Source organism: Euprymna scolopes, chromosome 1, assembly GCF_053919585.1.
Source record: "Euprymna scolopes isolate OS-2025 chromosome 1, ASM5391958v1, whole genome shotgun sequence".
Lineage (NCBI taxonomy): Eukaryota > Metazoa > Mollusca > Cephalopoda > Sepiida > Sepiolidae > Euprymna > Euprymna scolopes.
The window spans coordinates 101,808,930-101,819,991 of NC_136482.1; positions in this window are offsets into that span (position 1 = coordinate 101,808,930).

Here is an 11,062-nt window from a genome sequence, read left to right on the forward strand (position 1 = left end):
TTAATTCTTATCCTCACGTGGATTTTGGGCCTTGATAACTGGTGACGCCTTATATTAGATATAGAGTGAAAGCGTCCTTCTCACTTGAATGGAGGTCTCTGTTGGGTATGCTAATAATAATATTGGTAAATAAAAACCAGGATCTCATTTTTTACATCACATATTGGTTTAAAGTTTTTGTATCAGATTGCACTAAAAATTCCCGTAACAGCTAATAATGGATTGAAGATGTATTCCTGATTATTCATTTTTCATTTTTCATCTCACATATTGATATCATCTTACATGATTTTTAACCAGACTCCACTAACTGTAAGTCGTGCTTATTAAAATTTACAACATCGTTGTCCATCATATGAATAGAAAGAAGAAGAGGCAGAGTTCAATAGAAAGCTTCTTTGTGTTTTGCCGTGGTGTAAACTCCAAAAGCATATAGTTCAAGTCTCTGCAAAGTGTTACATGCTGGTGGTGATTTCTTTGAGTAATATTTATTGCTGTTGATTATGATGGTCGTATTTTTTTATTTTTTTATTTATTTTTTTTTTAGTGTACCTTGTGACCTCTTTTTCACACCAGTTCCGCAGAGAGGGTTTCGTCAGAACTCTAAGAAACTGTACTTGGGACTATTTCGTTTAAATCGCCAGAAGACGTCTTTTTGGTTCGAAACCGCTTCATACCCTCTAAGAAATTTCAGCAAAAACCTAACAGTCAGCTGTGGTTCTCTCCAGAATGTGCAGCTGCCCTCGCACACAGAAACTACTATTTCCAGCGAAATAGATATGCTGGGACTAAAGCCGCCTTTAGAACTGCCATCAAACCCTGTAAAAGAGTAATAAAGAACGCGTCTTTATCAATCAAGTCTATCAAGTCCAAAGTAGCTGAGAAACTCAAGTCAGTCTATCGTCCAAAGTAGCTGAGCAACGGCTTGGTTTTCATGAGTTCTGGTGAATAACAAACAAGGTCCTGAATCGGAGCGTGTCTTCTATCCCAAACCATCATCAATGGACCTGTTGTAATCTCATCAGCATCAGACAAAGCCAAACTCTTTGACAAGAAATTTGCAGCAAATTCTACCCTATTCGATCAGGGTCGCCTAACCCCCGTAGTTGCTCCTGTGTCTGAAAACACACTATGTGGCATACAAATAAGTGTAACGTTGCTAAATAAGTGTGACGTTACCACACTATGCGACATACAAATAAGCATGACGTTACCAAGCTTATCAAAAATCTCGATCCCAGTAAAGCAACTTGCCCTAATGGCATTCTAATTATAGTGCTCAAAAAGCTTTAACCAGAACTATCCCCCATACTTAATGAGCTCCTTAAACGTCTTTAAGAGAAATGCTTCCCAACATCCTGGAAAGCATCTTCAGTCTGCCCGTATTAAAAAAAACTTCGTAATCTAATAAGCAATACCATATTCTCTTCTCTGCAACCTCTTTCCCACAGAAGAGGCGTTACGAGCCTGTCTCTGCTCTATTGTTATTTTCATGGCAAGTGTTCGACTGCGCTCCAATCTATGGTACCCCTTGCCAATCTTTCACAAAAAAACACTCGTGTAGCCAAAAACCAAAAATCAATAAACTCCCACATTCTCTATCGGTGCCTAAACCTAAACGTGGATTCCATTAACAAACTTTTTTTCCTAGAACTGCCTGCCTGTGGAACTCTGTTCCACTGGTTTGCTTTCCAGCTGACTACAATACAAGACCAACGTAAACAAGTTCTTATTGAACTGTTCTTATAAATAATCGGATTATACCAAATTTCAACGACAAACGAGTACTACACTACTGTCGCAATTACAATACATACATAAACCCTTATCATCGAGTGGCCTCCAGACCTTGATATGTGGCAACCCCTTTGTAAAAAAAGTAAAAAAAATAAAATTAATTAAAAGACGCTGCGCTGTGAAGCAGGCTGCTCGAAGTCGTGGTCAGATGACCAAACAGATCAAAGTAGCACTAGATCCATCATGGCCGCTGATTTTTGTATAATTACACCAGGGGATGCGTAGGGACGCGTTTCTGATATAAAATATCAATTAAAACTTGACTATACATTTGAGAAATTATTTTCATTTGAACACCAAGTTATGGTATCTATGGGGCCTAGTAAAAGATATATATTGTAAGGAAGGAATGGTCCGAAAGATAGCAAGAAGTGTGGAAGGAACGCTTAATATTAAAACCCTTAATTCCCTTCTGTTTGGTTATGACAAAATCAATAAGATGCCAGTCCTTCGAATGAGGATGCATCTATGTGGTCTTGCGGTGGTTAGATTGTTGGAACAGGATATTGGTAATGCAGAGGTCAAACTCTCTACAAATTGTAAGAAGTCGTAAACCGTGTGCATTTACCTTGCCTACGCCATGCACACAAAGAACCCCTAAGAGAGATTATCGCCACCAACACGAGCATTGAAGTCACCAGCAAGAATGAGCTTATCATAATGGCGAACTTTTGTGATGACATCACGAAGGAGATCATAGAATTCGTCTTTCTCTTAAACTGAACTATCCAATATTAGGCCATAACAGCTAACCAATGTCACATTGGTGTTGCTCTCTATTTCTAGGGAAAACGTCGTTACACGGTCGGACACACCCTTGGGTAAAGGCGATAATGTATTTGCGAGACTAGACTTGATAGCAAAACCAACTCCAGATTGACGGGGTTCATTTTCACCCTTTCCTGACCATAAAAGTCATACCCGCCTTTTTCATCTCGAAGTTGAGAATTGCCGGCCAAGTGAGTTTCAGATAAAACAGCAATGTTAATGTCGAATGTCGTATTTTTGCAACTCACGCGAAACATTGTCTTGGAGGGTACGAACATTCCGGCACCCTAAATTGAGATTCTTTTTTAGATTTTTCGTTGTGTTCCATTGTTCTGACTGCGTAAATGGATAAACAGAACGCTGCAGTGGACTGTCAAGTTTTGTAGTGAGGAAGCAATGTTTAAGGCTCCTTTTATCGCCCCCTCCCGGCATGGCATAGCAGTGCAGTAAATAGGGCTGCTTTGTCACTGATGAAGGACATGGACAGCACAATTGCTCACCGGTTTGTGTTTGAACATCCATCAATCATCAGTTGCCCATGTGCAGAGATGCTGCTAAGGACTTCCAGTAATACCCTTTACTTGTCCCTATCGCTTTCACTCCATCGCCAGTGGGCTTTTCCCATGAAAAGTGTGAAGTTATTCATAAAGAAACTATTATAAGTTGCCAGAAGCCTACACAAATAATTTGATTAGTGTGGTGAAAGCTTGTGTAGGACCATCCACACTTTTTGGAACAACTGATTTACTCATTTGGTTGGTTGTTGGTTGTTTTTGTTTTACGGCATATCAATCCTTTTCGGGTTATTTAATGCCGAATCCAAAGATTTTGACGAAAAATTTTTTTAACAGAATATATTTGTTGTTTTCACATCGGTTTCTATTCAACCCATAGTTGGGACCCTAACAGGTACTACCACTCCGGGTCAGAGTGGACCTGGGAGCAATGGTAATTAAAGGGTGGCTCCACACTCCCCAAAGCCCACAAACTGGGGCCTCACCACTGGATATAGTTTAAGGTCATATCCAGGACCCCCATTGAGGGACTTTTACCCTTTGCAGGGGAGGGGGGAGTCGGCGTATTCTAATGCCCCACCGACAGGGCCTAACTCATTTGGTGCAATTAATTGCCACAGAACGGGCAGACAACAGCCCTCATGCTTGAATTCAGAGTTTATCTCTCCCAGGTGCATACCTCAACAAAGGCCAAAGGGTACATGTCTCTCAGTGGTTTAAGCGCGCTCCAGACACCAAGGTGTGAATTTCTAAGTCCCGGCGCATATATATATATATATATATATATATATATATATATATATATATATATATATATATATATATATATATATATAGTGCTAGTTGGTCGGTGACCCCGAAGATGGGTTCATTCGCCCTTTTGAAGTTCTTGTTTTTAATCCTTCGGGGAGACTAGCCACCCTCATCAAACAAAGCTGATGTGGGAACCATTTTAGTCACCGATGGCCCGACCATGAGGCAGGTAGTACTGGGTTACATGGTACCAGTAGCATGTGACATGACCTGACATGCTTGTACGCATACTAAAATACATAAATTCAAATTTGTATTGTAACATATTGTAACATAGATAAAACAAATGAATGATAAATAAACTCTAAGGTAACTTCAATTTCATGCAAATCGCTATCAGCCGGCTCGAAGTGAAGAGTAGTCGCAACTCTTCCTCGCTTGTTTAAGAAGTGCCTACTAATAACTATGTCACTACGTAATTGTTTTCTTATCATTTCTCTCCTTCCTCTTTATTCGCGTGGTCCCAAGTAACAAGTGTGCTTCTAATAAAACACCACGTAGTAAGTGCATTCGGAATTAACAATAACTTAATGATAAGTGCATTCTCAATGAACACATTTGTGAGTTTTCATTGAAACATTTCGTAATTAGTGTGTTGCAATAATTCATGACATAATACGCGTGTTCTCAATGAACGTATACGCATGTGTGTATGTATGTGCGTATGTGTGTGTGAGGGTTGCATTCTAATGACCAAAAGAAAAGAATCAGTCCACAATCATAAGCTTTCCTTTGGCGAATGGTTAAATCCTTACATTTTCTTCTTTGCCGCCTGAAGTAACGTTCCGCAACTCGTAAGGAAAAATATTGTCTTTGGTTTATTTAGTCGCCCTTCAGAGACAAGAACACAGAATTCTAACAGAAAAATGAAGAAAAGTGATTAAGAAATATTAGAAGAACAGCAAGTTAAAAACAACGAAAAACTCACTTTAAATTGGTATATAGGCTTAGAAGCTGGAGACATAGTTTTATGGGACTAACTATTTGAAACAATTTCGAGGACATTATAAGGGATATAACATTAAAAGTATTTTATATAAACAAAAAAAAACGGTCAATATTTTTAACTTTGACCCCTATTATGACACCTTAAGATTTATTGTTTTGGGCTCAAATCGAGTTATTAAGTTAGATTCATGTCCAAGGAACCTATATCTAAAATTTCAAGTGTTTAAACCCAAAATTGTCGGAGGAGTTTGGTAAAGTTCTCAAAGGTCAAATCGTTGAAATTTGACCCCTTAACAGCGAAATTTCTGGCAGAAAACCGATCACATCGATTTTCCCAAATCTCAGTACCCTGCATATCAAATTTCGAGTCTGTAGAGTAAAAATTGACAGAGTTATTGCGTAGGGAAATGTACACAGACAGACAGATACACAGACACACAGACACACAGACATGTTCACTTTATAGATATACTAGCATGGGTGCCCGGTGTTGCCCGGGTGTTTGGAGGTGTATGTTAAGAAAAAAAAATAAAAATAAGGTCAATTTTTTAACTTTGACCCCTATTATGACCACTTAAAATTTATTGTTTTGGGCTCAAATTAAGTTATTAGGTTAGATCCATGTCCAAGGAACCTATATCGAAAATTTCAAGTATTTAGACCTAAAAATGTCGGAGGGGTTTGGTAGAGTTCTCAAAGGTCATATCGTTGAACTTAGACCCCTTAACAGCCAAATTTCTGGCCGAAAATGGATGACATAGATTTTCCCAACTCTCAGTACCCTATATATGAAATTTTCCCAACTCTCAGTACCCTATATATGAAATTTCGAGTGCGTAGGAAAATTGTAGGGAATAGAAAAATTACTAAGACAATTTCTGGTCTAAATATTTGAAATTTTACATAAAGGGTATTTAGAGATAGGGCAAGCTTTTTTATCAGTTTGGGTCGAAAATTTTTAGTTACCAATATACAAATGTATGTATGTATGTATGTATGTATGTATGTATGTATGTATGTATGTATGTATGTTTGCATGTCTGCCTTAAACTTTCAATAGAGGTGACGGATTTTACCAAGATCAGTATGGTTTTAAAGTTCGATCTTTCATACGACAAATATCGAAAGATTGGCTAAAAACATTAACATCTTCCCCTTCAACTAGGCACTTTTCTACGGGGTGGGTCACTTTTTTTCGCCGATATTTTTTAAAGTTATCCTCTCCCTTATATTGTCTAGCCTTAATTTTTAAAAATGTTGCTTCCGGTGTGGCGGTGGTCGTAACAGCATGAACGTTAGGTTTTACCCCGTTCTTTTCCTCCTTTGCGATACAGATTCAAGCCTGCCTTCCTACTACCACTTTTTTTTTTTTTTTTGCTCAACATACACATCCAAGCACCCGGCTGAAATGCTAGTATATCTATAAAAGTGAACGTGTCTGTGTATCTGTATCTGCCTGTGTACATTTCCCTACGCAATAACTCTGTCAATTTTTACTCTACAGACTCGAAATTTGATATGCAGGGTACTGAGATTTGGTAAAATCGATGTGATCGGTTTTTGGCCAGAAATTTGGCGATTAAGGGGTCAAATTTCAACGATTTGACCTTTGAGAACTCTACCAAAATCCTATGACAATTTGGGGTCTACACACTTGAAATTTTAGATATAGGTTCATTGAACATGGATCTAACTTAATAACTTGATTAGGGCCCAAAACAATAAATTTCAAGGGGTCATAATAGGGGTCAAAATTTAAAAAAATTGACCGCTTTTTTTTCTCAACATACACCACAAAATACTCGGGCAACACCGGGCAACGCCGGGCACCCATGCTTGCATACATACATATATATATATATATATATATATATATATATATATATATATATATATATATATATATATATATATACTCATATCTACTCACTCATCCATCTGAAGTTTATGTGATTATTTATTTTTAACCATTTTTATTGATGTTTGTTCAGTGAGCAGATGCGATGGATATATATACATATATATATATATATATATATATATATATATATATATATATATATATATATATATATATATATATATATATATATATATTACTAGCATGGGCGCCGGCGTTGCACGGGTGTTTGGATGTGTATGTTGAGCAAAAAAAAAAAGTGTTAGTAGGAAGGCAGGTTCGAACCCGTACCGCGAAGGAGGAAAAGAACGGGGTAACGGGGTAAAACCTAACGTTTATGCTGTTACGACGACCACCAAATCGGAAGCGACATTTTTTTTTAAATTAAGGCTTGACAATATAAAGGAGAGGATAACTTTCAAAAATATCGGCGAAAAAGTATCCCCCTCTGTAGAAAAGTGCGTAGTTGAAGGGGAAGATATTAATGTTTTTAGTCAATTTTTCGATATTTGTCGTATGAAAGATCGAACTTTAAACGATACTGATCTTGGTAAAATCCGTCGCCTCTATTGACAGTTTAAGGCAGACATGCAAACAGACATACATACATTTATATATTGGTAACTGAAATTTTGGACCCAAACTGATGAAAAAACTTTACCTATCTTTGAATACTCTTTATGTAAAATTTCAAATATTTAGACCAGAAATTGTCTGAGTAATTTGGAAGAGACCGCAGAGGTCAATTTTTTTTTTAAACTTTTACCCCTATTATGGCCCTTTAAAATTTATTGTTTTTTGCTCTAATCAAGTTATTAAGTTAGATCCATGTCCAAGGAACCTATATCTAAAATTTCAACTGTGTAGACCCAAAATTGTCGGAGGAGTTTGGTAGAGTTCTCAAAGGTCAAATCGTTGAACTTTGAGCCCTTAATCTCCAAATTTCTGGCCATAAACCGATCACATCGATTTTTCCAAATCTTAGTACCCTTTATATCAAATTTCGAGTGTGTATAGTAAAAATTGACAGAGTTATTGCGTAGGGAAATGTACACAGACACACAGATACACAGATACACAGACACTTTCATTTTTATATTTAGAGATTATTCTCTGAGGGGTACAAAATTTATATATTGCAATCATGAAACGAAGACTTAAATTCATGATTAAAAGCGTTTAAAATAAAGTCAACCGGGTGAAAAGAGAAGAAAAAAGTGGGCAGTCAGCTGACATTTGAAGCAAACTAACAATTTTGCACTGTTGAGCTCATTTGTTTTGCGAATTACTCACTTACTTGATATTTATTAACGGTTTGAATTTTAGTTACAGAGAACTTCGCTATTTTCCTTTACATAACTGATCTAATCATCCAGAGGGTATCCATTTTTGGATAGGCTATAAGTAATTATGCTATATTCCTCATCCAATTTTGATTTAGAGCAGATCATAAGAGTACGATGTGTTAAGGTCCAAATTAAATTGATCTTACGTTTTCGGGGAATAAATGAATCCCAGCGTGTATACAGTTCCCTTAATGTAGGTTTACGGTATGTTGATGTAAGGTAACCGGATGGTGTTTCTGTTACCAATACATCGAGGAAAGCTATGGTCGAGTTAAACTCTCCTTCATAAGTATTTTGTAAGCAAATCAGCTCAACAGTGCAAAATTGTTATTTTGTTTTAAATGTGCGTGTTGTGTTCTCTACGAGAACTTTAATGCCATCCTCTCGAAAAGATGTTCTACCTCCCCCCTCCCCATCATAATAATAATGTAATTTACAATTTTGAATGTAGTTGTTGTGCCAACTATGTGGGTCGGACAATATTAAGATTAGATTGAAGAGTCCAACAACATGTATCTACAAAAATCAGAAATGGGATATACAAAACAACAGACGTACTTGCCAACACATACGGGTCCTCGATCACTGACTATCTTATAAAAAAAAGCCTGTCGTGTGCAGCGAACTTTAGCACAAACTCATTTTCAATCCTGAGTCGTGCTCATTCGTTATTCCATTTAAAGATCTTGGAGACTGTTCGCGTTCGATTGAGAAGGAAACAAAAGGAATGTCTCTTGGGTTTGAGCGTAATTAGTCTATAGAATCTCCGAGTGATATAACGTTGCTTTATTTATTTTTTTTTTTTTTTTTACTTTCCTCCAATTTTTTTTCTTTTTCCTCCCATACATAATGTAACACAACGTGATTTTATTTGTACATATTTTCGATTCCCGCTCATTTTTTTTTTCAAAACAAATCCTTCGATACAGGTTTCAGAAAACGAGGGCGAAACCGGTCAACTGACTTCCCCATTTTTTTCTTCTCTTCTCTTCACTCCGTTGACTTTATTTTAAACCTTTTTAATCATGAATTCAAGTCTTCCCTTTATGATTGCAATATATATATGTGTGTGTGTGTGTGTGTGTGTGTGTGTGTGTGTGTGTGTGTGTGTGTGTGTGTGTGTGTGTGTGTGTGTGTGTGTGTGTGTGTGTGTGTGTCAGCTGTACCTTTGTCCTGTAAGATGCCCGACCATTGGTTGATTAGGATGTGCAGTTACAACTAAGAAGAAAATTGGCTAACTAGCAAATTCAATACCATGTGTTTATATAAAAATGCGCGATAACCACAACTCTTCGCATAAGCCTGACGAATTCATACGAGGATGAAATGCGGAATATTCTGTGTATCTTAATTGCTAAATATATTTTCATAACTTACTATTATATATGTGTGTGTGTGTGTGTGTGTGTGTGTGCGTGCGTGCGCGCGCGCGTGCGTGCGTGCGTGCGTGTGTGTGTGTGTGTGTGTGTGTGTGTGTGTGTGTGTGTGTGTGTGTGTGTGTGTGTGTGTGTGTGTGGGTGTGTGTGTGTGTGTGTGTGTGTGTTGACACCGGTGAGCATATCTAGATCAATGGGCGGAGAGATCATTAGCTATATTTGATTTAAAACTTCTATTTTTGCTGTTGTCTATTTATTTCAGTTTATTGAGTTTGGCTTCCAATCGATGACATTCGTTTTTTTTTATTATTACCAATGGCAGCCCGACTGAAATATCCCCTTTAATTTACTTTTTCTTGTCATCTTTTTTCTACTATCCTCAAAGGATTCTACAAGAACACAATATGTGCTTCTTTTCTTACTTACTCTTTTTATTGTTGTTATTGTTGTTGCTGTTATTGTTCTCCTTTATCTCCTCCTCCTCCTCCTCCTCCTCCTCTGTCGTTCTTTTTATTTAACTATCTTTCAAATTCTATACATTTCAGATGCTTATACCTTCATCTCATCCTCCTCATCATAATCCTTGTTTTTCTTTTTTTTTGTTTTTTTTTTTGTTTTTTGTTTTTTTGTTTTTCTTGTTTTTGTTTTTGCTTTTTTTCATTTCCTTCTTCAATTCCTGTACAATTTTTCTGTTCCGGTTTCTATCATCCTTGTTTTAATATTTATTCTTTGTTTTTCCCCACTTTTTTTTCTTAATTCTCGTTCTTCCTCATCGTTTTCTTTCTCTCTCCACATTTATGCACCATATTTTCCTTTTCTTCCTTTTTTCTCCTTCTTCTTGTCTTTACTGCTCTTTTTCTTTCACCACATTACCTTGTTGTTTTTTTTTGTGCCTTGCGTTTCATTTTTGCCTTTATTTTTATTTGATTTGGATTTCATCCCACTTTTCCTATTAACTACACTATTCTTATTCTCTTCTCATCTATTTACTCTTTATCTTTTCCCTACTTTTTTCTTTCCTTTTTTTCTGATTTTTATTTAACCTCGTCTCCATCTTCTTCTTGCTTATATTTATTTTTCTTCGCTTTTTTCTCATCCTCTCATTTTCATCGTGCTTTTTTTCTACTTAACCTCTATCTCCTCTTCTTCTTTGCCAAAAGTCTTTCATTCGTGTTTTTTTTTCAGTATTCAATTCTTTTTCTGTATTTTCTTTGTCTTCATTATCCTTATGTGCCACCAATATTTTTCTCCTTCTCCTTTTATTTTTTCTTCTTCTTCTACTACTGCTACTATTACTTCTTCTTTATCGACCTTAAAGTCTCCTTCTTCCGCATAGCCTTCCAATTCTCCATCCACTTTATCGTTTCTTTAATTTTTTCCTCTTCTTTTTTATCATCTTTCAATTCTTTTTATTTTTTTCTTCTTCGTCATCTTTTCTTTTTCTTTTCCATATCTTATTCTTCATCTTTTTCATCGCCTTTTTCTTTTTACGAACCGCCAATTGATTTTTTTTTCTTAATCGTTTTCTTCTTCCTCCTCTTTTTTATTATCAGTTTCCAATTCTATTTTTTTTCTTCTTATTTTTCATGGGCCTCCAAT